We start from the raw sequence: 26,381 nt of genomic DNA on the forward strand, positions 1-26,381 counted from the left end.
CATCTTCATTTTGCAAATGAGAAAGCTGAGGCTTAGAAATGTTAAGCAGCTTGCTAAAAAGTGCATGAAGTAGGATCTGAACTCATCTTTTTTTGTTATAAATTCATTATCCTATCCACCGTGACACATAGCTTCTTTGATCTGCCACCAATCTGGAGGCAGCAGAATAATTCCCACAAATCTATAAAACAAAATATCTGCAGTAGATCAAAACAGCTGGCCCCAATCCTGTTACAAAGATAAAAGTTCAATTTTTTCCCTTAATTTTCTTGTCCAAAAGGCATTCTAGAAGCTATATGAAGTCTATCGCTGTAATTCTTGAAGTGACCAAAGAGACTGACTTGAGATGTATTGGCTCCTACAAGCATCCCTTCTCAGCAATGGGACTCAAGAGATTGAGATTTCCCTCCTCCTATCTTGTTGCTAAAACCACAATCAAGAATGGTATGAGAATAATGGCCTTTGTTTTTGTGCCAATAAGACTGGAGTATTAATTCATTCATTAAACATTTATTATGTATCTCTCTGCAAAACACTATCAAAGGCATTGTAAAGGACACAAAATTTAGATAGGACATTGCCCTTGCCCACAAATAGTTTGTGTTTTAACAGACAGAGAAACAAAAACAAGTTGTGTAAGGGTAGCTCTATTTTATCCAGAAAGTTGATTACAAAGAGGTAGGAAATGGTTCTCCTGTAGTAACCTTGGACATTGCATAAAATTTGGATTATAGAAAAAAAGCAGAGCCCCAGAAAAAGACTACTAATACAACTTCTCTCTATTCCCCTTAACTAAGCCTTCTTATCCAACTCTTTCTCCCACTGCTGACTGCCTAAAAAGCCCCCATTTTGAAGGGAGCCAAAGCAACCATTCTTTATTCCTCTCTCATCTCTGCTTCCAAATTTACCTCTATGTCTCCACATACTTCCCCTCCTGCAAATTTTCCCCTGATTTTCTGCTCCTTTTTCTGTGTTGTTTTCCACTACTAGAATGTAAGATCATTGAGGGCAGAGAATATCTTCCTTTTTTTGCTTGTACCTGCCTCCCCAGCAGGTACCAAGTGGTACACTTAATGACACATAACGAGACTTTGATAAATATTTCTTAACTGATTTCATTAGACTGGCAGTACTTGTGTGATAAAATAGTTTCACAGATGTGGTAGGCAAGGGGGATGCACATGAAAGATTAAAGGAAAAAAATAAAGGAACGAAAATAAGAGGATTGATTAAAGTTCCTGCAGTCAAGGAAGGATACTTAATATCCATATCTTTTGTGACAATAAAACTGATACCAAGGATTTACTGTCTAGTTTCAATACCTTTATCCAAATCTTTATTAAATGTTCACATGTACACAGAAGGAGAGGTAATGTGGTTCAGAAGAGAGCCAGTCTTTCACTCAATCCCTATTCATATTTACATATATCTGTCCCTATCTATCAATACATCAGAGAACTTTAGTTCTAGAGTAAAGAAGGAGAAAACATTTTTCTCCTGAATATGATTTAATGGTATTTTATCAAAATAATGACAAAATAATTAGAAAATTGGTCAGTTGTATGGCAGGAATTAGAAGGAAGAAGCTCAATCTGACCAATAATTTACCTTCATGTAGTCAAAACAACAGCTTACTATCTGAACTTGCAAAAATCCCATTAACCTTTTTTGACTTCAGTTTCTTCATCAAAGGGAACATTGAGGAGTTCAAACAGGGGAATTCTCATTTTCCTTCCAACTTTAAATCTTATGAACTATGAATTAGCCAGTTGATCTGTAGGTAGCCTGGGATAGTGAATAGAGGGCTAGATTTAGAACCAAGACACTTATTACCAATGTCACTCTAAAGAAGTCCCTTAAATTCTCATTTTACAAACGAGAAAATTGAGACAAACAGGGTTAAGTGACCTGCCCAGGATCACACAGCTAGTAAGTGTTTGAGGGCAGATATGAACTATGGAAGATGAATCTTGCTGACTCCAGACCCAGAACTCTATATTACACTACTTAGCTTTCCCTAGAATATAAACTGAGGCAAATGAAGAATAAAATAATGTGCCTATTCCTTAGTATTTTCCTTTCTATGTTCTCCTTCTTCTCTACATCACCTGGTTAAAATTTCCATATAGAAAGTCACAGTCTGTTGAATATATTGTCAGGTTGAATGAGCTCAGCACATCCAGCAGTACCAGAGGTGCATACCTGCTGCAGATTAGTTAACAGATTTTTTCCTAACAACTCAGGTTAAAAGTCGGTCTATTAGTCAAGTGCTACATGAGTCAGTTGCATCCCGTTGTCATTAAATTTACATACATGATAGGGCAGTCAGATAGCTCTGCTGGGAAAAGACAATGCACTCCCCATCTTTCCTCCTCCTCCCCACCTCCAGCATATATGCACACATACATTCCCTGTTGTTAAGGACTTCTCCTGGCTATAATTATTTTAGTGTGGGAGAGAAATTCAGCCATCTCCGATATCTCAAAAGTACTATCTTAGAATATCGCTTTCTAAAATCTAGAAAAAGTAATCATCACATCTCTTTTATCCCACACAAGAGCACAAACAGGTGAGCATACATGCTGCAGATGCCCTAAAAGTGCAGTTTTTCACTCATCCTGCTAACACTAGCAGTTAAGGGAAAAGAGCCTTAGAAACCATGCCTGTGAGTAACCATGACAACTTCTAGAAGTTAAAAAAAAAAAAAGTTTGTGGGTTGTTGGATTGCTGTTGGGGATTTATGTGCTTTAGTGGTGTGTGGGGAGAATTTTTAAATTTTTTAAAGATAATATCCTTAAATAACATTAGAGGCTGTGTTGGAACAAAGTCCAATACTGTAGCTGTCTCCTAAGTTCTAATTACCTTTGAAGTGGGAGGATATATGTCTTATGGTTTGTAAAGTAGAATCCTTAGATTCTGTTACTGGTTTACTATGTGAACTTGAACAAATCACTCTCAAATAGAGATCAGCACTCTTCCAGCCATCTGTAAAATGGAAGACCAAAGAACCTCTACACATAACAGAGAGATTTACAGGATTCAGTGTTCACCAAGCCCTCTTGAGATCCTTGGAAGATGAAGATGCAGAAGAACAAAATGTTGAGAATTTCAACCCAGCACAACAGCAAGCCAAGAAATTTCATGTGAAGGTGAGTCCTCATTCATATACCTCCCAGGACCTGGGGTTGAGATGTCATTTATGCCAGATTTTCAATTTGCTTTTAAGAATACACATATTTTTTCATCTAAATGTATTTTTTTTAAAGAATGCATTCACAACTTTAAAAAGATTACACAATAAGGTTTTTAGATTCCCACTTACTGATCAATAAATAAAAAGTAGGCTCTATCAGCTTCAGTATAGTGTAGGGGGTGAGTCCTTGAACACCCAGAAATCCCTCGGTAAAAGGATTGCTTCACTGCTAAGAGTTCCTTAATATGTTGTTGATGTAATGTGCACCCACATACAGTCTCACACTCAGCCATTCATTCTCTCCTTTCCACTATAATGCTGCTTTAACTCACTGCAGCAGGCAGTGTTCTGTAATGCAGATTACCTTTATTGTCTGCAAAGTACCTCAATGCAGAACAATGGTTCAATCCCTTCCCACCAAATTGGCTTTCTATATTTTGAATTATTACATATATTATTATCTACCAAAGCCAGAAGGCCAAGCCACATTGACAGCTGCCTCAGAGTCCCTTTTCTAACCGCAGGGTCAAAGGGACATTGCTGAACATTGCTGTTACACTGCTGTAAAGAAAAGCAATAGTTTTTTGTTGTTGTTTTTTTTAAGTAAGAAAACCCTAAACAGCCCTTTCAGCCTTTTGATTTCCTGTAATTGTAATATCTAAACTAATGCAAGGTCTGGCATGATAACTGGCTGAATTACATCTAATGTCAGTCCCACCACCATATATTGAGCCTCTTCATAGCAGTCAAGGAATTCAAAACCCTAAGTGGGAAAGAAGGAGGAGGTGAAGAAAACACAGCAAATAAAGTTTCCAGGAATTACAAGTCTCCTACAATGAATACTATAATCAATTAATCAACAGGAAGACCAAAAAGGACCTCCTTTATTTCAACTTTTTATTATAAAAATAATCCAGAAGTATATTTGTATATTGACTCCTTAGTTAACAAAATTTGAATATATGTCTCAATCAACTAACTTGAGCCTATGGCCCAGTTCATACTATTTATTCAATGAATTAGATAAACCATTCCCCCAATGCTAATTCTTAATATACAGTAATCTCTTAATTGTTTCAAATTAAATAAATATTTAAACAAGAAAATATACAGTTCAACAAGGTTATCAATAATAAAATAAAGACAATAAAATTATTCATAATATTTTTAGCTCAGATAAATATCACAAAGTCACCCAAAATATTTATTCTATTGGCAGGGGACTTTTATTCATTTCTGAGAACACATTTCCACCATTCACTTCATTCAAGATACCAAGTAAAATTTCTCTTCAAATATATTTTCAAATCTGGGAAGGATGGGAATTTATTTTGCTACACTGTACATACATGCTTGTAAGGAAAGTTCTATTTTCTTCTTTCATGATTTGTTCAATTAAGGAGACAGATTATAAATGCTTAAAAAGGAAAAAAAGAGAGGAAGAGAGATATGAAGAGAAGAAGGAAGGAAGGAAAGAAGGAAGGAAGGAAGGAAGGAAGGAAGGAAGGAAGGAAGGAAGGAAGGAAGGAAGGAAGGAAGGAAGGAAGGAAGGAAGGAAGAAAAAGCTTTTTCCCCAAGAATTATTTTTAAGATCTTTGAAAAATAAACTCTTAAAAACTCTTAAAAAAAAACTCTTTAAAAAATCAAAGAGGAAAAGGACCCATATGTAGAAGAATATTTATAGCAGCTCAGTTTACAGTGGCAAAGAACTGGAAGCTCAAAAATAAGGTACGTGGATGTTACAGAAAACTATTGTGCCATAAAAAAAATGACCAAAGGAATAGTTTCAGATAAATTTAGGAAGACCTGTATGAATTTATACAGAGTAAACGAATAGAACCTAGAGAAAAACAACTTCAAAAGATTTAAAAATTCAGATCAATGCAATGATCAACCAAAATTCCAGAGGACTAATGATGAAGTATGCCATCTACATCCAAATATAGCAATAACAGATGCAAGATGCATTTTTTTTTTGCCATGGCTGAATATATAGGGAATATATTTTTCCTGGACCATGCATATTTATTAAAAAGATTTTTTTCAGTTGGTGTAGAAGATATGAGAGGAAAAAGGGGTTAGAGATAAAGAGAACAGAAGGAAGAACAGAAGGAATCACAGACCAGTAGGACAGCTTTGAAAATTACATGTGGAATTTTATATATGCTTTAAAAATGCAAGCTCTTAATTACAGTGATTGAGTTTCATTTCCTACTTCTGTTGCAAAATATATAAGGAACTGCTCATGTTATTTGGGTTCATTATATTTAAAATTTTAAAAGAGTAAAAAAATAAAGACAAATAGCTAATTCCACCAATAAATAGGGCCTCTCTAACCTAGCCTCTTTCCTTGTTCTCCAGCTTCTTTCTAACCAGGAGTACGATCTTCTCTCAAATCATCACTCTAAATACTCCTTCATCTTCACTCTTCATAAAATTCTCATTATAATGTTTTTTCATGAAAATAAAAGTTGACAGATAAAACAAGACAGGAAGTTCTTCTCACCATTTTTCTCATTGTCTTCATAGATTATCTCATAGATCAAAAGATATTTTTAAAACATTATCTCCTTGACTCCATAGGGAGAAGCATCTCAGAATGACAGTTACAACTGTAACTCTTAGCATTTCTGCCCTTAATGAGACACTTAACACTTTCTATAGCCTCTGTAGAAGAGGCTTTTGAAATAGGTGTTATACTACAAAGAAACTTTCCTAGAGAAAACTTCCAAGTAGCTATCAAAGTACTGAAATAATGCAAAAGACAAATTACAAGTGAACGAGAATGACAAAGATAAGCTTTCTTCTGGCTCCTTCTGGTGGGACTCTTATTGGAGTAATTTCCAATATGTGTCTGCTCCTTCAGCAGGGTATAAGCAATGGGGGAGGAGGGGAGAGGGGGCATGTATGTGAGAGAGACAGAGAGAAAAAAGAGAGGGAGAGGGGAGGAAACAGACAAAAATAGGGGGAGGGAGGAAGGGAGGGAGAGAGGGAAGGGGAGAGAGAGAGAGAGAGAGAGAGAGAGAGAGAGAGAGAGAGAGAGAGAGAGAGAGAGAGAGAGAGAGAGAGAGAGAGAGAATATGAGAAATGTGTGTGTCTTTTGGGCACTAAGTTAGAAGGAAGGTTTCTCATGTGATTGCCTCTCAGTAATCTTAAAAGGATAATCTTCTACCCTTAGCTTCTGTTCATTTTTTTAGAATATATTATTGGGAAACTATCAGCTCCCCATTAGACTTATGTGTTTGCCTAGATCAAGTCCCTAGCTGCCTTTCTCCTTTGTGTATTTTTCCCTGAGCACACTGGTCAAACAAGAATCCTGAGAAAGATGTTTCCAGGTTTGGAGGTTACTTCATGAATTTAAATAGTCAAGAGCCAATAAAAGATTTGAAAGCAGATTGTTCAGTGGGAAATGTTTCTTATAGCTGTATTCTTATTGGGTAAAAGATTACTACCACCAGAAAGTTGATTCATAAAATTTGGTTGATTAGAAGATAAAAACCTCAAGTGAAATGCTCTGAAAATACTGATCCAGAGTTTCTTGCCCAATCTTGCAAATCTACCAGACTTTATCTCTTGAAAGAAAATAGCTTAACAACCGGCTTTTATGAATTCTTTGATTTTTTTCACAATCACTGAGGCCTTAGTTACTATTAAAGTTTTATGATTAAAATATTAATCAATACAGGCTTAGGAATCTTTTGTTTGTAAACATTTCTTTTGCCGAAGGAACAAATAGCTGTCCCACCTATACTTTGATAATACTTTGAGTAACTTTTCTAAAAGAAAAAAAAATTTAAAACAGTGCTTAGCACATAATAAGTACTTAATAAATACTTTTTCATTCATTTCAGGAGACCTAAACATAAGCTAAACCTAAACATTAAATAAGGAGATTTACTGAAATAATTACAGGTAGGGGGGAAAAGGAGCCAGAGTAAAGGTTTATTTTATCTATTTGGGATCAGATTGCCCTGGTACTGAACCAAGGTCCAGAAGAATCCAGATCTGGAACATTTGTAGGTGAGTCCTCCTATTGGCCAAGGTTTGGGGAACTTACTCAGAAAGAGTATCCAATTTATTCTTTAAAACAGATCCCTTTCCCTCCTACTCTAGTCCCAATTACAGAGATCAGGAGGACCAGCCAGGACCTTCTGATTCCTTTTTTCAAGGGACCAGAGCACATGTGATACTATAAGTGGCTCAAACATAATGTCCACCAAATTGAAGGTTCTGCTTCATTACCTTTGCTACATAAAGAATATGTGGTGAATAGAGAAGAAATTAAAAGATGCTTAGTCAACTGGATTGGCCCCTACCTCCATCTACCTGATGAATTTATTGGTATTGATGAGGTCATGGGTAGTCAGGTCATTTGGCATTGGCAGAGAAAGCCTGAATCTCTATAAACTATCTGGAAGCCCAAGTGCTCCCAAAGGCAAGCAGAGGAGAGCTGATAGAATTAAGTGGACTTTTCTGATTTTGTTTTAGCCTTTTGTTCTTAAGTAGACCTTTTGTCCTAGTGGAATTTTTATTACAGTCCTATTCCAAATGGCGGTCTCTAGAAATCTTATATCTAATAGAATGTCAAATGATAATGTCAAATCCCAGAGCTTATATTTCCCTATAAAAGATCTGCTCATATATAGATCCTGACTACTATAGATCATTCTTTTAGGACTAGCCTGCCAATGGATACTTCTTTCACCTAGTTATAACTAACTCTTTTTAGGATGCTTAATCTCATATAGGGTTAGGCTACCAATTAATGGCATAATTCCACTTCATGACATCTTAAAGGTGTCTTCTTCTTGGTTACTGTTAGTAAACTTGCCTTTCCCCTTGTTAATGGCTAAAACCCCTTTCCTTGTTAAGTGCTCTGTGGATTTGACTCACTCTTAGCAGCATAACAATTTTTGCCCCTTGATTTGGAGGATGCATTAGCCTAGAAATTCTTTTGAGATGATTCAGGACATCAGTCTAAAACCCCAATATATTTTTGGATATCCCATCAAACTTCATCCTTTGGTGGCTAACCCCATCATAGTGGTGGTCTGGTATAGGAAGAATCCAACTGCAGCCTGTAACCTCAACATTTTGGTAGCCCTATATGGGGAACATCAACATTGTGGTGATCCTTTATGGAGAACCTCAATAGTAGGACTCAGCTTACAAAAATGAATAAAGGAGACTCAATTTTTCAGAGATTCTCCAACCTGTCTCCAATATGTACAAATAACAAGGACCTGAAGTGACTCAAAATTCATTCTTCTGGTAACCTTAGAAGGTGGTGGCCAGCCAATCTTATTAAGCATGATCAATCAGATCTCATCATCTTTACAAACAACTTGAGATACAGAAGTACATTCACATTCCAACACTTGTACAAATATACACACAAATATATGATGGTGGTCTTCAATGATGACCTGTAAATCTTTAGGTTTATGGTACAGAATTGCTGAAGCATTCTAAAGAAACAGGCTAGAAAATCAAAATACCTAGGTTAAAATTCTGACTGTTACTTATTAGCTGGGTGACTTTTGATAGGTAACTTCTCTTTCCCAGGCTTTCCTGATCTGTCAAATGAGATGAGATATTTTTTTTCCATCTAATCTTATCTTGTCCTAATTCTACATTATTATGACCAGTATCCCTCTAAGGTGCTGCCATGAACTCCTGAAGCTTCTTCCCATATGAGACTATCTTCTATTTGCTGAGACCTTTAGACTCTTTTGCTTCTGGCTATCAAAATTTTTATAATAAATTCGTATATATCAAAATATAAAGTAAATGGTATTCTGTGTCTTTAAAGTCCCCTGAAAGCAGTCCAGCTCAGACCTTTAAGTGAAGGTGACTGATTTATTCTGACTATTCTGACTCTTAACGACATTGCTCTCTTCCAACCGTGCAGCACTTTAATTGTCCATCAAGTGGAGCAAGGAGGAACTGTAAATCTTCTCTCCTGTGCTTCTGAAGCTAAACACTGCTTGACCTCCGTTTGCCAGCCTCATCACCTGCATCCAGACTGGAGTAATGAGGGGGAGGGGAAAAACTTGGAAGGAGAAACAAGAGAGCCCCAGGCAAATAGATCTCCAGCTGCTTCTAACCCCAGGTCATCTGAGAGAAATGCAGCACCAATAAGATTTATCAATGCAGAACTGGGAAAGGAGAAGCTGCAGTATTCTTCCAAAAGCGGCTGCAGGTTGATAGAAACACCTTCTCTTTTGAACCCAGTCTCCAAACCAGGGTGATTCTCAATGAAGTGAATCAAGAATCAGAAAAACTCTTCATTTCTGTCACTTACTAGACATCAACATCATATTGGAAGAAACCAATAGGAAGGATGAAAGAGAGGATAATAATTCAATATCAACTCTATGTTTAGTGTTTAAGAACGAATCTCTGCTGTCAGGGCCAGGACTCTCAATTAGACTGATAATGTCTTCTTATAAGAGATGACAGCTGCATTCCTGAAACCAAAAAGACCCCTGAAGTCCGATGATGCAAAGAGCCAGAAAAAAATCAATCCTGTTTGTTTTTTTCCTCTCCTGCGGATTATATATATGTGTGTGTGTGTGTGTGTGTGTGTGTGTGTGTGTGTGTGTGTGTGTATTGATGCATTCAAAGTAGCAAACATTACAGTTTTGATCATTACCTAAAAAAAATTCCTTGATAGCCCACATTTTCAAATGTTCATTTAATTTCTGAAGAATTATCCTTTGATACTGAAATTTTTCATGTCCAGTCAAATTTTCTTCTTAGAAAATTAGCAATCTAAAATGTCACTTAGAGGAATCTAGTTATCATTAACTAAGTTCCCTTGGTAACTTGAAAAAACCAAAGTTAAGGAAAAGTAAAAGAAGCAAATAATATATTTTTGCATATTAATACTTGATTGTCATTATTAATAGCCTAGGTTTTATTTTGTATGTTCCACTGGGAAAATTCTTTTACTTGAAAAAAGGAGGTCCTAAGTGCAAAAAGCGCTTATCAATGAACCATTAATATTACATATTAAAATAAAATTAGGAAAAACAAAAATTACAGCATTGTCAAAATATAGCTATGTAAGACACAGAAAGCATTTATTTACCAACCCAAGGTTATTGTTATAATGAGTCACTTTCCCCCCAAACAGTAATTCACATTGGGTCACATATAAAGAATCCTAAGAGAATTAAATTGAAGAACAAATTATTAAATGTCTACTGTGTGTGAGGCAATATGTGCTAAATGCTGAAGATAAAAAAAAGAAAAAGAAATAATTCCTTCTTTAAAGGAGCTTTGGTGTAGGGAAAGGAATATATACTCTATAAATATATGTACATATATAAAATGTATATATATACATTAATCTTTTATTTTCTCCAATAATTTTTCTTTTAGTCTCTAAAATCACTTCCTTTAATAGTCTTAGCTATTATCCCAATGTTTTATTCTCATATATATATATGTATATGAATGTATATATATATATATGTATATATATATACATATATGTCTTTATGTTCTAATTTTAAACATAGTATAAGAAGAACTGAGACAAAAATTAATTAACTGGCATATAATCATACTAATATTTTACTTCCATGGGTGGAGCCACATTAGTTACAATAATGGATGTATAATTAGGTTAGGCTGCTGTTCTTCGTTCTTGAAGAAGAGCAGAATGGCATTACTATATTAGAATCAATGTATGATACATATTATGTTGTTAGCCAGCATTAAAAAAAATTATCTCTAAAATGTCAATTAATTTGAATATTAGGAAAGAGTGCTAAAGCATAGTACTCTGAGGGGGTACAGGAAGAGACTACAAATCCCTGACCAGGAATTCTGGGGATAGAGAAGTGGATTTATAAAAAATGTATCAGTTCAACAGATGTCCCAGAGAGCTTAAAGACTAAAGACAATGACCAAGGACACTCCATCTGGTTGGAGCATAAAGGAAGAATGTGTAACCAAAGAAGGGATATAGAATATTACTGAAGATAAAATAGATGATTTTTATTACATGAAATTAAAGTTTTCTGCACAAACAAAATACATGTAGTTAGTATCAAAAGGAAGTAATTAACTGGGCAGAGGAGAGAATCTTTTTAACAAAATTTGTAATAAATATCTGAAAGCCAAGATATATAGAGAATTAATTCAAATACATAAAAACAAGAGCCCTTCCCCAATAAGAAGAAAAGAACCAAGTATTTATTAAATGCCTACTATGTATAAGGCACTGTGCTAAGCACAGTAATACCCCTTTGGGTATTACTTACAACTACTATCTCATTTGAGCCTAACAAACTTGGGAGGTAACACCCATTTTATAGTTGAGGAAACTAAGGCAGACAGAGGTTTAGTGACTTGCATAGTTTTACATAGTAAGTATGTAAGACCAAAATGTAAATAATAAAGAATATGAACAAATTCTCAAAAGGATAAAAGCAAGTTATCAATAATCATATTTTAATAATCCAAACTATTGATAAGAAAAAATGAAAAATTTTACTTAAAAGCTCTACAACACATCCATCAAATTGTCAAAAAATGACAAAATATTAAAACAGCAATTGTTGCTTATGCTATGGGAAGACAGAACACTAATGCAGCTATAATGTTTTCTAATAATTTTGAAAAATCATTTGGAAAACTAGATCTCAAAAGTCACTAAACTCTAATCTTAACCCATTGACCCAGAAACACTAGTCTTATGATCCCAGAGATCAAAAAAAGAAGAAAAGAACCTATAAATAGAAAAATAATACTAGCAGTGCTTTTTGCTGTAGCAAAGAATTATAAATAATAAAATGAGTGCCTATCAATTGGGAAATGGCATATATTTGTTAAATAAAGAGATGGATTCATAGAAATCTGAAGACCTAAATTAACTGGAGCAGAATGAAATGGGCAGAACCAGCAACATGATTTATAAAAATTACAAAATATAATTATAAGGAAAAACAACAGCAAAAAAAATTTAAAAACTAGAATCACAGTGAGAATGGCCCATTTTGGCCAATTTGCCAGCAAGCTTTCACCAGCCAAGTAGTCAGAAAGTGGAGGGAAGCAGTAAAATGTGAAATGGCTAATTAGGAGTTCTGCAAGCTGTAATATGTCCCAACAAGTCTCGAATACAAGCCTCCCAGTCAATTGTTCTCATAGTTTTGTTTAAGTCATTCTGCTGATGTATGGTGGTGTGATTTTTCAAAAATGGTTATCATTGGTTTTCCTTACAAGAAAAAATGACTTGTCCTCTAACCAATTTATATTGTATATTGAGTATTTCTTCTTGCTTCTCATTGCTTGGGAAAGACTCTAGATGAGTCAAAAAAAAAAAAAAAAAAAGGTAAAATTGTCCCCAGAATATCAAGGTAATGTTTCATTGAGCTGATGAATATGAGAAAGGAGAATCTAATTAGAGGTTTTCCTCTAGCAATGACCCTTTACAAAATGAAAGGACTGGGTTCAGAACAAAGAATATTAACAGTTCTCCAGTCTCTGTAACCCACAGCTGCAGTGTCTATGTTAGAAATACAAAGAGGGTTTCCAACTCTAGGAAACTAATGCTAAATCATACAATCCTAGAGATGAATAATGGGGGCATACATTCTTAGTCTTAAGTAATGTATGGATCTTTTTTGCCTTATTATACATATTTGTTAAAAGGGAAGACATTTACTGGGAAGTAGAAACAGTGGCAAATGAAACAAAAGAAAAAAAGAAGAGAGAATAATGAATTATTAAAGCCGTTAAACCTAGGAGAGCAGAAGGGAAGTCAGAAAGTCAGAAAGTGACAGACAAGCATGGCAGTGTTGAACCTACCATGTTAAATCTAATTTATCCAAAATAAAAACCCAAGTTGTTCATAGTGGGGGGGGGGGGGAACAGACTATGCATAATAGTAGCTTACTGTTTCATATAGCAGGCCTTTTCATTGTTTTTTAGTTGTTTAACAGTTCATGTTTCTTGATAAATACAAAGTTTATAATTTTTAAAAATTGGGGGAGAGGAGAGGAGAATAGAGAGACAAAAAAAAAAAAAAACCCAAAAAACTAACCCCCATAGTCGAGGGCAGACCAAGGCAACCTAGCTGAAGAAGAGAAGCAATGAAAGGTATTATGAAAACAGAAATTATATTTTCTGTAGTACCAGAGCTGTATTTGCTAGATATGAGCCTTAGTACCTATAATACTATGGATGTTTATGGGAAAGTATAGCCCAGTCTTAGGGAGGGAATACTTGTAGCTACAGTTCTTACTATGCTATTTTAGTAGGTACCTTTGCTTTGAGTACCCATTGGTTAACTATTAAAGATAAACATGCCAGTGTGATCTCATTAACTATATTTTAAAGAGTGTATACTCCCAGAGTACCTAAACACTCCCCTGAGGACCTAACTTGAAAATTTCCCAATACTGAGGTATGCTATATTATTAAGTTGATAAGCATGTATTCCCTCCCCAAACTATCTTATATTTACTTAGGGCACGTGTTATATTTCCCTAAATCATATATGCTTCTTGAAAGCAGGAACTACTTCATTTTTTGCTGTCATTCTAGTGCCTAGCATAATACTTTGCGCATAATAGGTGTATATTTACACTATTATCATTAATTCCACAGAATAATTTTTAACTTATACTTTGTCTTTATTTTTGTTGGATTCTCCTTGTTTCAAAGACTAAACTAATAGTTATACTAATAGATATCAAGGGTTTTGAATCCAGAGACACAACCATTTCTCCACAAATATAATGAGATATAATGGAATAACCCTGCTAATCAAAAAATTAACCTGGATTGTCAAATGTATCCAAGGGTTTGAAAAAAACAAGTGGTTTTTCTGTTGTTTTCCCTTTTTTCTTCTTTGGATAATACAATTAACATTTGTATGTGTTGACTACTTGAATACTAAAATTCCAATCTTACTTTCTGTGAACTTGCAATGGGGAATAGTCATGTTACTACCGACTATGTTCAATGCAAAATAGTTAAATAACTAAAGGACAGCTAGGTGACACAAAGGAAAACCTGAGTTTGAATCCAGCCTTAGACACTTTCTAGCTATGTGACCCTATACAAGTCACTTAACCCTACTGCCTCAGTTTCCTCTTCTGTAAAATGAATTGGAAAAAGAAATGGCAAACCACTGCAATATCTTTGCCAAGAAAACTTCAAATGGGGTCAGAAAAGCTCAGAGAGACCTGAAATGAACTTTTGACTCCAAATCCAACATTCTTTCCTTTATATCTCCACCTTAGGACACAGCATTTGGTAAGCCAGAATAACCACATCTTACTCTAAACAAGACTTTCTCCCTACTTATTTCTCACCTACCTATAGGAAAGGAGAGTAAGCATTTAACATAGTTCCTACTATGTATTAAGCATTAAACTAAGCATTTTATAACTATTTCATCTGATCCTCACAATAATCTTGCAAGGTTTATCCACATTTTATAGAAATAAGGAAACTGAGGTAAACAAAGGTCTCACTTGCCCAGAATCACATAACTAGTAAATGTCTGAAACCAAAATTGAATTCAGATCCTTCTAACTCCAGGCCCAGCACTATATCTACTCTGCTACCTCACTGTATCCACACAGAAAACACTAATTCCATGTTATAGCTAGAGACAGAGATAGAAATAGAGATAGATAGATAGATCATTCCATAGTTACTGAATTTAAAATCTATCCATGAGTAAATTGCTTTCTATATCTGTTTAAAAGTTGTGTCATATTAGCCTTGTGTATTTTTTTTTTTGCTCTGAGGAAAGGGTTTGGTCTATTTAGGAGTTAACTTTTTATAGCACAGGCAGCCCCTGGTTAAGAAAGTATCTAATAAAATGAAGATATGGGTAAAATAGCAAGAAAATGCAAAGCAAGTTAACAAAATGGAATTCCCAAATAACTGGAGAAAAAAAAATCTATCAATTCTTATACAGACCTATGTCTTTCACACTGATTTTTTTTCTCTCTCTGCTTTTAGTACAATGTAATGTATGGTACAAAACAATCATGAGAGAACATTCTGAGAGTTTGCTCAGAGAATTAACAGAGAAATCGTATTGAACTCAGAACCAAGAAGAGGAGAGTTAAAAACCTGCCTTGATATGAGCTATGGGTACCACATGGCAGGTCTCTTTAAGTCTTGTAGCATCTATTTCTTCATTGGCAAAATAGGGATAATTATGCAGATAGCACCAACCTCATAAGGTTTTTAAGAGGGTAGAGTGAAATAATGTAAATAAAGTCTTTAAAAATGTCTAAGTAGTATATAAATGTTAGTTATTATGGTGAAAATAAAATTATTGAAATATTTCTATTTTTAAAGTAGGACATTAAAAGTTGTTCTTCCTAAAGGAAAAAAATTGAACAGAAAATATATGTAAGGGATTTTGATACAAAGCTTTCCTGAATCTCTGAAAGTAAGTTGGCATAGTGAAAAGCATACCAAGCCAAGAGTCAGAACAACTCACTTCCTGAGTTCAAATTTGTCTTCAGATACTAGGGCAAGTAACTTATCCTTATTTATCTCAGTTTTCCCATCTGAGAGATGATATAGAGAAGGAAATAGCAAATCACACTAATATTTCTGCCAAGAAAATGCCAAAAGGAAAAGGGCCTATTTATACAAAAATATTTAGAACAACTCTTTTTGTGGAAGCTAAGAATTAGAAATCAAAGGGATGTCCATCAATGAGGGAATAGCTAATGAAAAGCAGAATGATTTCAGAAAAATCTGGAAAGATTTACATGAACTGGTGTATAGTGAAATGAACAGAACCAGGAGAACATTGTACATAGTAATAGCAACACTGTTTTATGAAGAATTGTGAATGACTTAAATATTTTTAACAATGCAATGATCTGAAACAATCCTAAAGGACTCATGATGAAGCATACTATCTGCTGCCAAAGAAAGAACTGACAATGACTGAATACAAACTTGCACATGCTAATTTTCACTTTTTTTCATTTTTTATTCAAGTCCTCTTGTACAAAATGACTAATATTTTACATAATTGTACATGTATAACCTGTATTTGATTGCTTATTGTTTCAAGGAGGAGGGGGGAAGAGAGAGGAGGGATAGGATTTGGGACTTAAATTTTTAAATAAAAATGTTTAAATATTGGAAGGGAAAAAAAAGAAAACCCGAAATAGGGTCACAGAGTTGAATATGACTAAAAATGATTAAACAACAACAAAAATAATTTATATATATATATATATATATATATATATATATATATATATATATATATTTATCATTTGACTTTCTTAGTCCAAGAAAATGTTCAGAGTGAATGAAATCTATTTTTTACCTAAGACTGAAGAAAAACCCTGTTTTATATATTAGAACAATAAAGGTTAGTAGAAAGATGTCTAAGCATTTGCATTTGATTAGTTATTATGCCAAACTATATGAATCTTTACATATAATGCTATCCAAATATTAATAAACGATGCAAGTTAATGACATGAAAAGTATACACCCTGACTAGGTAAGCAAAACCCTAAGTTTGGCTGCCTCTTTTGTGCTTTTTCTTTCCTAATCTTGAGAAAGAGAGTATCTTGAAAAGGATCTGTCTAAGTTTTGGAAATAGTTTTGTAAAGGTCAAGCGATCCAGAACTAGTGGGTTCAACAAGAGGAGCAGTTAGTTGAAGTAGCTACAGGAATAACATGGAGACAGAGAAAGCTTCTGCTATAGAGAGAGAAGATGGTCACAGACAAGAGGATTGTTCCAAGCATAGGTCTTTTACCAGCAAACTTTTACCTGAAATTATGTAGACAGTGCAATAAGTAAAGTGAAATGTTAGATGCTTAATTATAAGTCATGCAAACTTCCTTTATGTTAAAATAAAGTTAAGTATCAGCCTTTCAGCAAATTATAACAGTTGTTATGTTTCTGAATGTTTTTCAGTAAATGTGTGGGGGTTTTGAGTCTTTTTTACATTTAGCCTTTTGTGTGTGTGCAGGAATAAATTGCCTGTCCCGTATCTGATTTATATTATTCATTGTATACAGCTTTTATTCCCTGCTTTTTAAAATGGAGACCCAAAGTCATGAGCTAAAAGTAAAATTGTCTCTGGGGACACTGAAGTGGAAGAATGAATTAGCAGGGAATGTAAGAGAAGGGAATCTAAATCTTCTTAATAAAGGTGGACCAAGATTGAATCTGCTAACACTCAGAACAAGGGATTGCAGTAAGTCCAAACTCTGATAATTAAGAAATAGGGGAAAAGATTAGTTTCTATAATTCACTATGCAAGTTAACAGAACCATACCATACAATCACTTCTTAGAGCCCTGGGAGATATAGCAAGAAAAAGAACCAAGCCAACATCAGTGTCAGTGATACTGTACAATAAATATGAGACCTATGTAATAGCATATCATGGGACACTTAGTTACATTATTTGATAGAACTAAAAATAATGACAATATAACAACAAAAATTCATCTACAGAAAACAAATCTTTAAGATAAAGGGAAAAAAAGTGTTGGAAGTAAGGAGGGGCTAGCAGTGTTATTTTCTAACTCTACTACAAAATTTGAATGACCACAATTATATAGAAATGATTTTTTAAAAAGAATAATTGATCCATAGAACATATGTCCAAAATGAAGTTTTTGTTGTTTGTTCTTCATTCTTAAAGACACCACCAAGACAGCAGGTAGGTGATACCATGATATGCAAATGAAATAGATTTAAGTGAGATTTTTTTTGCTTTTTGCTTTCTTCTCATGGCTTTTCCCTTTTTTTCTGATTCTTTCACAAGAAATATGTTTAATATGGAAATATGTTTAACATAATTGTACATATATAACATTGCTTGTTGACTTGGGAAAGGTGGAGAAGAGGGAAAGAGGGAAAAAATGGAACTCAAATCTTATAAAAGTGAATGTTAAAAACTAAAATAAATGTATAAAACAAACTAAAAAAGAAAAAAAAAAGATTTAAGTGACAGAGGGCTATGGAAAGTCACCAGCCTTACTTTTGCCTCCAGTTCCATCTGGGTCCAGAGGCAAGTTATAGATAATGACCACTGCAGCCCTGGATGCAGCAGGAGGCCTTGGCCTTTTAAACCAAAATCTTTTAACAAATCTGAGTTTGACTGAGGCAAGTGCAAATTCAGTGATTAAGGTAAGAAAGAAATGAGGCAAAGAGTTGCTTTTTTAACCTGTCCCAAAAAAATCATTCCAAAAGGGGATGAGGGTGTCCAGACAAAATAGAAACAACTGCTATGTACATTATGAGGGAGGGAGAAGGAGGAAGAGAGGAAGGGAGGAAAGGAGGAGAGGAGGGAGGGAGGGAGGGAGAGAAAGAGGAAGGGAAGGAGGGAGGAAGGGAGGAAGGCAGGCAGGCAACAGGACATAGAACTACAAAATACATAGAAGTAAACAAAAATGGCATGCATGCTATTGAATAAACCCAAAGACCCTAACTACCTAAGGCTCATTTTTTTGACAAAAACTTCTAGAAAATCTGGAAATCTATGTGGCAGAAATTATGTTTAGACCAACATTTCACACCATATGCTACATTAAGTTCCAAAGGGATACTTAACCTAGATATAAAAAGTGAAATCACAAAGTAGAGGAACAGGGAAGATAATGCTCTTCACATCTATGGATAAAGGAAAAGTTTGGAGCCAAACAAAAGATAGAAAGAATCACATAAAATTAAATGGACAATTTGGTCTACATATAATTTGAAAAGTTTTGCACAAAATCAAATCAGTTAAAATTAGAAAGGGGGAAAATGTTTGACCAAATTTTTCTGTTAATAAGGAAATGTTAGGAATGCATTAAAAATTAGCCATTTCTCAACAGATATAAACAAGTGGTGCTCAAAAGAAAACAAGCTATCATCAATCATAAGAAAAAAATGTTACAAATTACAAATAAAAAATGCACATTAAAACCACTTCAAGGCTCCATCACACTCATCAGATTGTTGAAGTGGACAAAAATGGAAAATGACAATCATTAGAAAGGTCATGGGAAGATAGGCATACTAATGATCTGTTGATGGAGCTGTTCTGAAAAATAATTTTGAACCACACCCCAAAGATGTAAACCTTTTGATTTAACAATTACTAGCACATAGAGGGTACACCCAAAAAGATCAGGGAAAGAGGACAAAGACTTACAAATAGAGGAACATTTATAGTAGTTCTCTATGTTATGACAAAACACTAAAAAAGACTAGAAAACAAAATGAATACCCTAATTTGGGGAATAGTTGAACAAATTATGGCATATGCACATAATAAAATATTATTTTGCCATAAGAAATGATGAAAAAAGATAAGTTTAGAGAAACCTTGGAGGAAAAGTGAAGTGAGTAGATCTGTAATCAATACCAACAGCAACAGAAGGCTGAGAAACCATGCTTCTCATATCTTGGCATAAGTAATGAATTCAAGGTGCAGAATGAAATATATATTTTCGAATACAAATAAAGTATACATTTGCCACATGATATACTTAATTATTACAAGAAAGTACTTTGATTTTTCCTTTATGTCAGGGAATACAGCTATTGAGGTGTGACTGGGAAAAGATACACCAATACTTTTTTAAGGAAGAAAAGGATATCCACATATTATTTTTAAAATAAAGACAAATTATAGAGAGAAATTTATTAATTTCTGTCAAGTTTACATTTTTTAAAAATATTTATTTTTAAAATAAAGGACATTAAACTTAAATTCATAAAATTAGTTCTATTCCATGGGCAAGTTTCTTAATCTGTCTAAGCCTTAGTTTCTTCATTACTTGCCTCAGAAATAAAAAAAGATACTAACTGGAAAGTGCTTTGTAACCAGAAAGTACACCCACACATCTCACACCCCCACACACATACAATGAACAAGTTCCAGCCTCTATGACTTCCAAAAAAAACTTTCAAAGACTTAAAATTGAGTTATCCATTTATATTGATTGATGAATGGAGTTTCTCCATAAGAAAAGTCCTAGACTGATAAAATTAAGAGATCCAGAACAAAATATGAATATATTTTGGCATATGTGTGTTTACCACATCCTATGAAAAAAGAGCAATTTTAAAGTTAAATATAAAGAAGGAAGTCAAGAAAGTAAGTTTATGGGGAGAGAAAGAGAAAGAGAGAGACAGAGACAGAAATTGTGTACAGAAACACACACACAAGAGATAGAAAAAAACTTGGAGTTAGTTATAGGCAGGGATAGAAAACCAAGAAATAAATAAGTGGGGGCAGTGATATAGCAGAAGGAATACAACTTCCCAGAGGCAGAAACTTACATGTTTAGGCTACATGAATGCTTCATGAGCTTGTGAAAATAATATATAATATTGTATAAAATAAAGGGGGAAATATTATACCTAATAAAAAAAAGATTTAGATACAAATGGGATCTTGTTTACCAAGCCAGTGCCTTGTGAAAAGGAAAACAGGTGCTGCAGAGATTTGGGGAAATCCAGGTTTCTAAGGATAAGTCTTTGTTTTCAAGGTAGGAAAAAAAGTTACAATATGGCTTTTCCCCTTCACATGTTTAAAAATAAAAAATTCCTCACCAAATGACAGCTCTATGTCAGGTTCCATTTGTCTTCATAACAGAGTATCAAGCAGGAGCGAGGAAATAAATAAACACTGAAAGACAACCAACCAAAAACTGAAGACATATGAGAGAAAGGTAATCCCTACACTGCAACCACTGAAAACAAAAACAATGATGACATTTCAATTTAGCTTTTGCCCCTGCTGCTCCGAACTATGTATAACTCATCTCTTTGGATGGATCTTTGGAGATTCCCTTCGCTCTCCTTGCCCCTCCCTTCTGAGCAGACAAAGGCTATGCTTAGTGAGGTTACAGAACCGGGAATGATATTCCCCCTTGCAACAATTCCTTGCCAATTTAGCTACCAAGACCTAAAAACAAAAAACAAAACAAACAAAAAAAAAAAAAAAAAACTACAAAATTTTATTTGTCCCATCTCTCAGATCAATACCTTTCTCACCTTTAAGTTTGTTTCCTATCGCTTTTATACAGTATCTGTCCTATACTTGTCATCAAAAACCTGGACAACAATAATATTATCTTACATTTGTAAAGTCTTGTGATTGCATCAGTCTAGGTGAAAAAATTCCCTCCACCAACACAAGTGAATCCTTCATGTACACAATTTATCACCTTGGAGACTTACATTTAGATAATAATAGATTCTCATTTGACACTCAATAATCCCATGAGGGAACCTCACTTTACAGATAAGGAAATTGAGGCCTAGGGATTCTTTTGTAATTTACCCAATATCACTTAACTAGTAAAAGTAGAAACAGAAATTAAGTCTATGTATTCTGACTATAAAGCAACTAAACAATAGCTAAGTGATCCTATGGCTCCAATGTAGGGCCTGGAGTCAGGAAGATTCCTCTTCCTGAGTTCAAATGTGGCTTCAAACACTTCCTAGCTATGACCCTAAGCAAGTTACTCAATCTGTTTTCTTTTGGTTCATCATCTGTAAAAATGAGGTACAAAAGGAAATGGCAAACCATCCTAAAGTCTTTGCCAAGAAAACGAACCCCAAATGAGGTTAAGAAAAGTTAGACATGACTGAATAACAATCTAGTGGCTTGTTTATCAGACTGCTCTCAATCCCACTCTGAGGATGGGGAAGACAAGATATCTTAAACCCTCAGTGAGCATAATGAGATTGCAGAAGCCAAAAAAAAAAGGGGGGACACTTCAATACTATCCTGGATATGAATGACTTATTCCACATCAAAGGGAAACACCTCTAAGTGGCTAGGAATGCTAATTCAGTCTTGGTTGCACATCTTTACTCCTCAGTACCCAATATTTATCTCTCATCCATAGGGTAGCTAAGAGAATCTACCAACCATGGTGACAACTCATGTTGTATGCATGCAACAATCTCTCAGTATCCTGCTTGCCTGAATACATCGGAGGGATAACATCGGCCTTTCTTTTGCTTCTTTGTTATAGAGAGGGAAGAAAGAAAATGATCTGAAGCCTCTCTAAATTCCAAAGAACTAAGGAAAAGCCAGAGAAGGAAGGGCATTCCCAATCCCTACTGACTACTTCTGTGTCCAAAATCCTTATCCTTCCCAGGGAAATCCAGGCCATCACCCAAGCCCAGTTTCAAGGCTAGAGGGCATTGCTATGGTAAGGCAGTGACTCAGGAAGAGGTTATGTCTCTGCTTATGTATACTTTTTTTTTTTTTTTTAATCATGAGGCTCATAGATACAATCACAGCACACAAATCTAAGAAGCTTTTTCTTTTTGTGTTCCTTATTTTAACCTTTTCCCTTCAAAAATTCCCCCTCAGTGACCACAATTTCAACTGTTCAAAATATTTGCTCATAGAAGTGAGAGGGAAGTAGCTTAGGTTGGAGACAAACAACAGTAGATAATTTATCTCTGTTCACTTCCCTACCTCCTGCCCTAAGTATGGCTAGACTGTAGCTGTGCCCCTTCCAAAGAAGAATTGTGGGATTAAAGTAAAATTAAACCACATCTCCCTGACAGCACCATCATAGTCTAAATTAGGCTAAATTTCCAACCTACAGCTAAACTCAGAAGCAAGAGGAATACTGTGTTCCTACACTCTTACAAAGAAAACAGCTTTGGGCTTGTGGTTGCCTGATTAGGAATTAGCCCCATGCCATAGCAAATATGGGAAGAGTGAAGAAGACAAAGCGTCAGGGCCAAAGTCAAAATGAAAACAATCAAACCCCTAGACCCCATTCAACCGCTGCCCCGGGACCTCAAATCAGATGAATGAGACATACCTGAACTTAGGCAACTCCTACTGGTTACAGTACAGGAGCTGGCAGCCAGAGCAAGGGGGCCCATCTTCCTTCCTAAGCCTCACACTCAGCCTTTCCTCTAATGATCCAGTGCTTTTAATGCCACTATTTTTCCCTTTACAATTTACGTTCACCTGGAGGGTCCGATTTTAATTAGTGTAATATCCCTGTTAACAACACAGACTAATTAAGACATCCGTTAAGAATCCATAATGTAAACTTAATGAGCGGGTTCTGCTGGAATGTTTATCCATTTTATTTATTTATTTTTAGCAGACCAGCAAAAAGCCCAAGCAAATTTCTGATCTGAAACAGTTATTAAATGGCACCATTCAATTAATTAAATACTGCGTCTTCGGTTCAAAAGTACCTTTGTGTTCGATCTGATATGTGGGCCCACTAAGCTCTGTATCTCTGCTTTTTTAACAGGGAATTAGAGCCCAGAAGCGCACCTTCATGCGCCTTTTCAGTGAACACTGAAGAAGGGATTTCTGTCCCATATCTCTTTTCCTGAACTCTGTTCCAAGTCAGAGTTCAACTATGTCTCAGATATTACATCTAAGCACCGCCTCTTTATTAGCTTTTCTTGAGAAACAAACAACAAAAACCCTATCATAAATGTAGTTGGTTCTCTGGTAAACACCGGAATCTTCCCAATGCCAGACAGTCATGCGTGGGGGTCGGGGGGAAGGGAAATTTATTTCTCCCAAACATAAACTGGCTTTCCTTACTCCTCATTCTGTTTCCTAAATTCTTCTTCAAGTGTAGTCCCACAACTCTCAACATATGCATTGTCCCAAACATCTTTCGACCCAAACTACCTTAGTGATCAAGCTGTGCACATTAAGCTATCTATAGGGTGATCTACGCTCTGGCATCTCCTGCTGCAGCTCTCATTAGGGGGTAGGGGAAAGGCTTTTCCCCACATTCTTTATAATTTATTTTCTCCCCTCTATACATTCAGGTCAATTTACCACTCTCGACCTTATTGCTTATTGCGGGGGTCCTAGCTGCAGAGTAATAATAAGTGGATGATTGCCCGAGATCTGGGACTGGTGGATCCCTCTGACACTCCACCCCCACCTCTGCATCCTGCCCCCACTTCTCCAGCGTCCCCAGCCCGGGCGAGCATTGCAGAGCTCAGAGCTCAGAGCCCCGCAATATTGGTATTCTGCACAGCAGCACCTCTGCTCTTCTGTGGCTGCAGAAGAAACAATAAAAAACGGCTTTGCGCGGCGCTCTCCCAAACCTTCCCAATGTCAATAGGTAGGAGAGAACTAGCGAACAAGTAGAATAAGCTAGGGAAAATCAGCAGAACGTGGTTCCCTTCCAAACTGAAAACGAACCTGTCTGACCAGGCAGAGCCGCTTCCCAAAGGTCGTTGGGGCAGAAAGTTTAAACGTGGTCGGAGCGACAGTTTAGCTCTAGTCCCCGAGCTACTCCAAACCTCCCTAAGCGAATGGGTCTAGTTGGCCACCCCTCCCCCAAAGTAGGCGCTAAAATCTTCAAGGAGCAAAATTAAGGATCTCCCAACAGCATGCCCAGAATTCCGGTATATCCCCGTACCAGAAAATTCCCTGGAGTGAAATGTGAATGTTTTTACAAAGGTCACCACGAATACCCCAATCCCTACTCCCCAAGAGATAGACATCCTCTGACAAATACACGCAGACTCACTCTCTCCCTCTCCCTCTTTGCACTCTAGGATCCAGCGGTTCTCTTTAGGAATTGGTAGGTGCCCAACGCCGCCTGCATCACTGCTGCCAGCATATATTCAATCAACAACACCCTAGCCCAACAACATCTACTTAACTCCCTTTGGTTAAATCCCAGTTCCAGATAATTCTTCTCCCCACCAACCTAGTACATGCCCCCCGAAAGGGGATTCCCCCTCCCCCGTTAAAAATCTCCCCGAAATAGCAGCATCAAGGGATTTTCTTCCTTTTCGTTCTTTGAGGGGACGAGCGTTAGGCTCTGTCCAGTTTTAGTACGCTCATTCCAAAAATAATTCTCAAGCTTTAACCTGAGATGACCCTCTCCCCCCCCCCACTCCCCAGAAGCAGGTCTCCCCTCTGACAAATCCCTTCCACCGGAGAATTAATCTCTTCTTCCCCTCCCTACCCCACCCCCATCCCTCAAAGGGAATTCCCCCGTGCTCAGGGTATTGTACAGCCGCCACTGCTACCACGGCACCCAGTGCCCGGGACTGCCCCGACATCTGAATGGAGCCAAAGAAGAGGAAGGATCCAGCTTAGCGCGGAACACCACCAGACCGGGAGATAACACCTCACGCCAACTGCTCCTCCATTCACAAAACTGCTCCTCTCCTTTCCTGCCCCCGAGCCATGATCCCAGTCAACCTGCGACCTCAAGAGGCTGGAGCCAGTGTGACCCCCTAACCCTTCAGGGCGCTGTCCTCCCGAATCTGCGATGCCCTCCCCTTCGGCACCTATCATCTGTGCCTGCTAACTCCCAGCTTTCCATCTTAGACCTCTACGAATCCCTCTAGCCTCTTGTCCCTCAATTCCCTCCCCACCCCCCAGCCACTTCCTGCATTCGCGTCCCTGGATGCAATGCCCACCCCCATTTATATCCCTGGTGCTCCGCGTCTTATCCCCACCCCCGGTCCCTTCGTCTCCCTGTCTCCCTCTCCAAAGCCCCGTTTGTCCCTTCTCGTCTTCATCTCCCTCCTTCTCTTCCATCTCCTTCTTCTCTTCCTCCTCTTCCTCCTCCACTCACCCCCATCCCTCGGTGCATCTCCTACCCCAGGTTCCATGTTTTCCCTTCTCTTTTTTCACCCCCAAAGATAATAATAACCAATAAAATAGGGATCCGGAGCCGAAGCGGCTGGCCGGGGGCGCTGCTGTTACTCACGGTCTCAGCGTTCCCAACGGCAGGTGAGGGGAGACGCACTGCCATCCCCTAGCTGCATTCCCCACCCCTCAAAGTGTCCGGAGAAGGCACCCCCTCTGAGGGACTGGGAGAGCCTTGCCGGCCGCAGGAAGCAGAGGAGGAGGCGAAGGCGGAGGCGGAGGCGGCAGAGGCTGCAGCGGATCTCGGCTCTGTAGCCTACCACGCGACTCGACTCGTGTGCAGCGTGTGCAGCGGGAGAGGTGCCCAGCAGCCTGGGCTTCGTTGGTCAGAAAAGCGGCAGAAGAAGCCCGCGGAGCTGGAGCAGGAAGAAACTGAGGTCCTGGGTGGGAGCTGAAGCGGATTTTCGGCACCTGGAGCTCTAGAGCTAAGCAGAATGCGGGAGCGAGCGCAGCTTGCCCCGGGAAAGCTCCAAGACACCTGGTTCCCTCCCTCTCCCTCCCTGTATCTTTCTCTTTGCTACGGAGGGGAAGGAGCAGGAGCACGCAGCAGT

At 36.9% G+C, this 26,381-nt stretch overlaps 1 protein-coding gene across 16 annotated transcripts in view; it reads right to left on the reverse strand.

Moving 5' to 3' along the window:
- The window catches only part of RBFOX3 (RNA binding fox-1 homolog 3), a 918,966-nt gene extending 892,969 nt beyond the window's left edge, over positions 1–25,997 (reverse strand). For all 16 annotated transcript variants that reach the window (XM_074260306.1, XM_074260305.1, XM_074260318.1 and 13 more), the window contains exon 1: positions 25,892–25,997. The gene's annotated coding sequence lies outside the window, so the exon portion shown is untranslated. The remainder of the gene's footprint in view (positions 1–25,891) is intronic.
- Between the last annotated feature and the right edge of the window lie 384 nt (positions 25,998–26,381).

The sequence above is a fragment of the Sminthopsis crassicaudata genome, chromosome 4 (genome assembly GCF_048593235.1).
Source record: "Sminthopsis crassicaudata isolate SCR6 chromosome 4, ASM4859323v1, whole genome shotgun sequence".
NCBI lineage: Eukaryota > Metazoa > Chordata > Mammalia > Dasyuromorphia > Dasyuridae > Sminthopsis > Sminthopsis crassicaudata.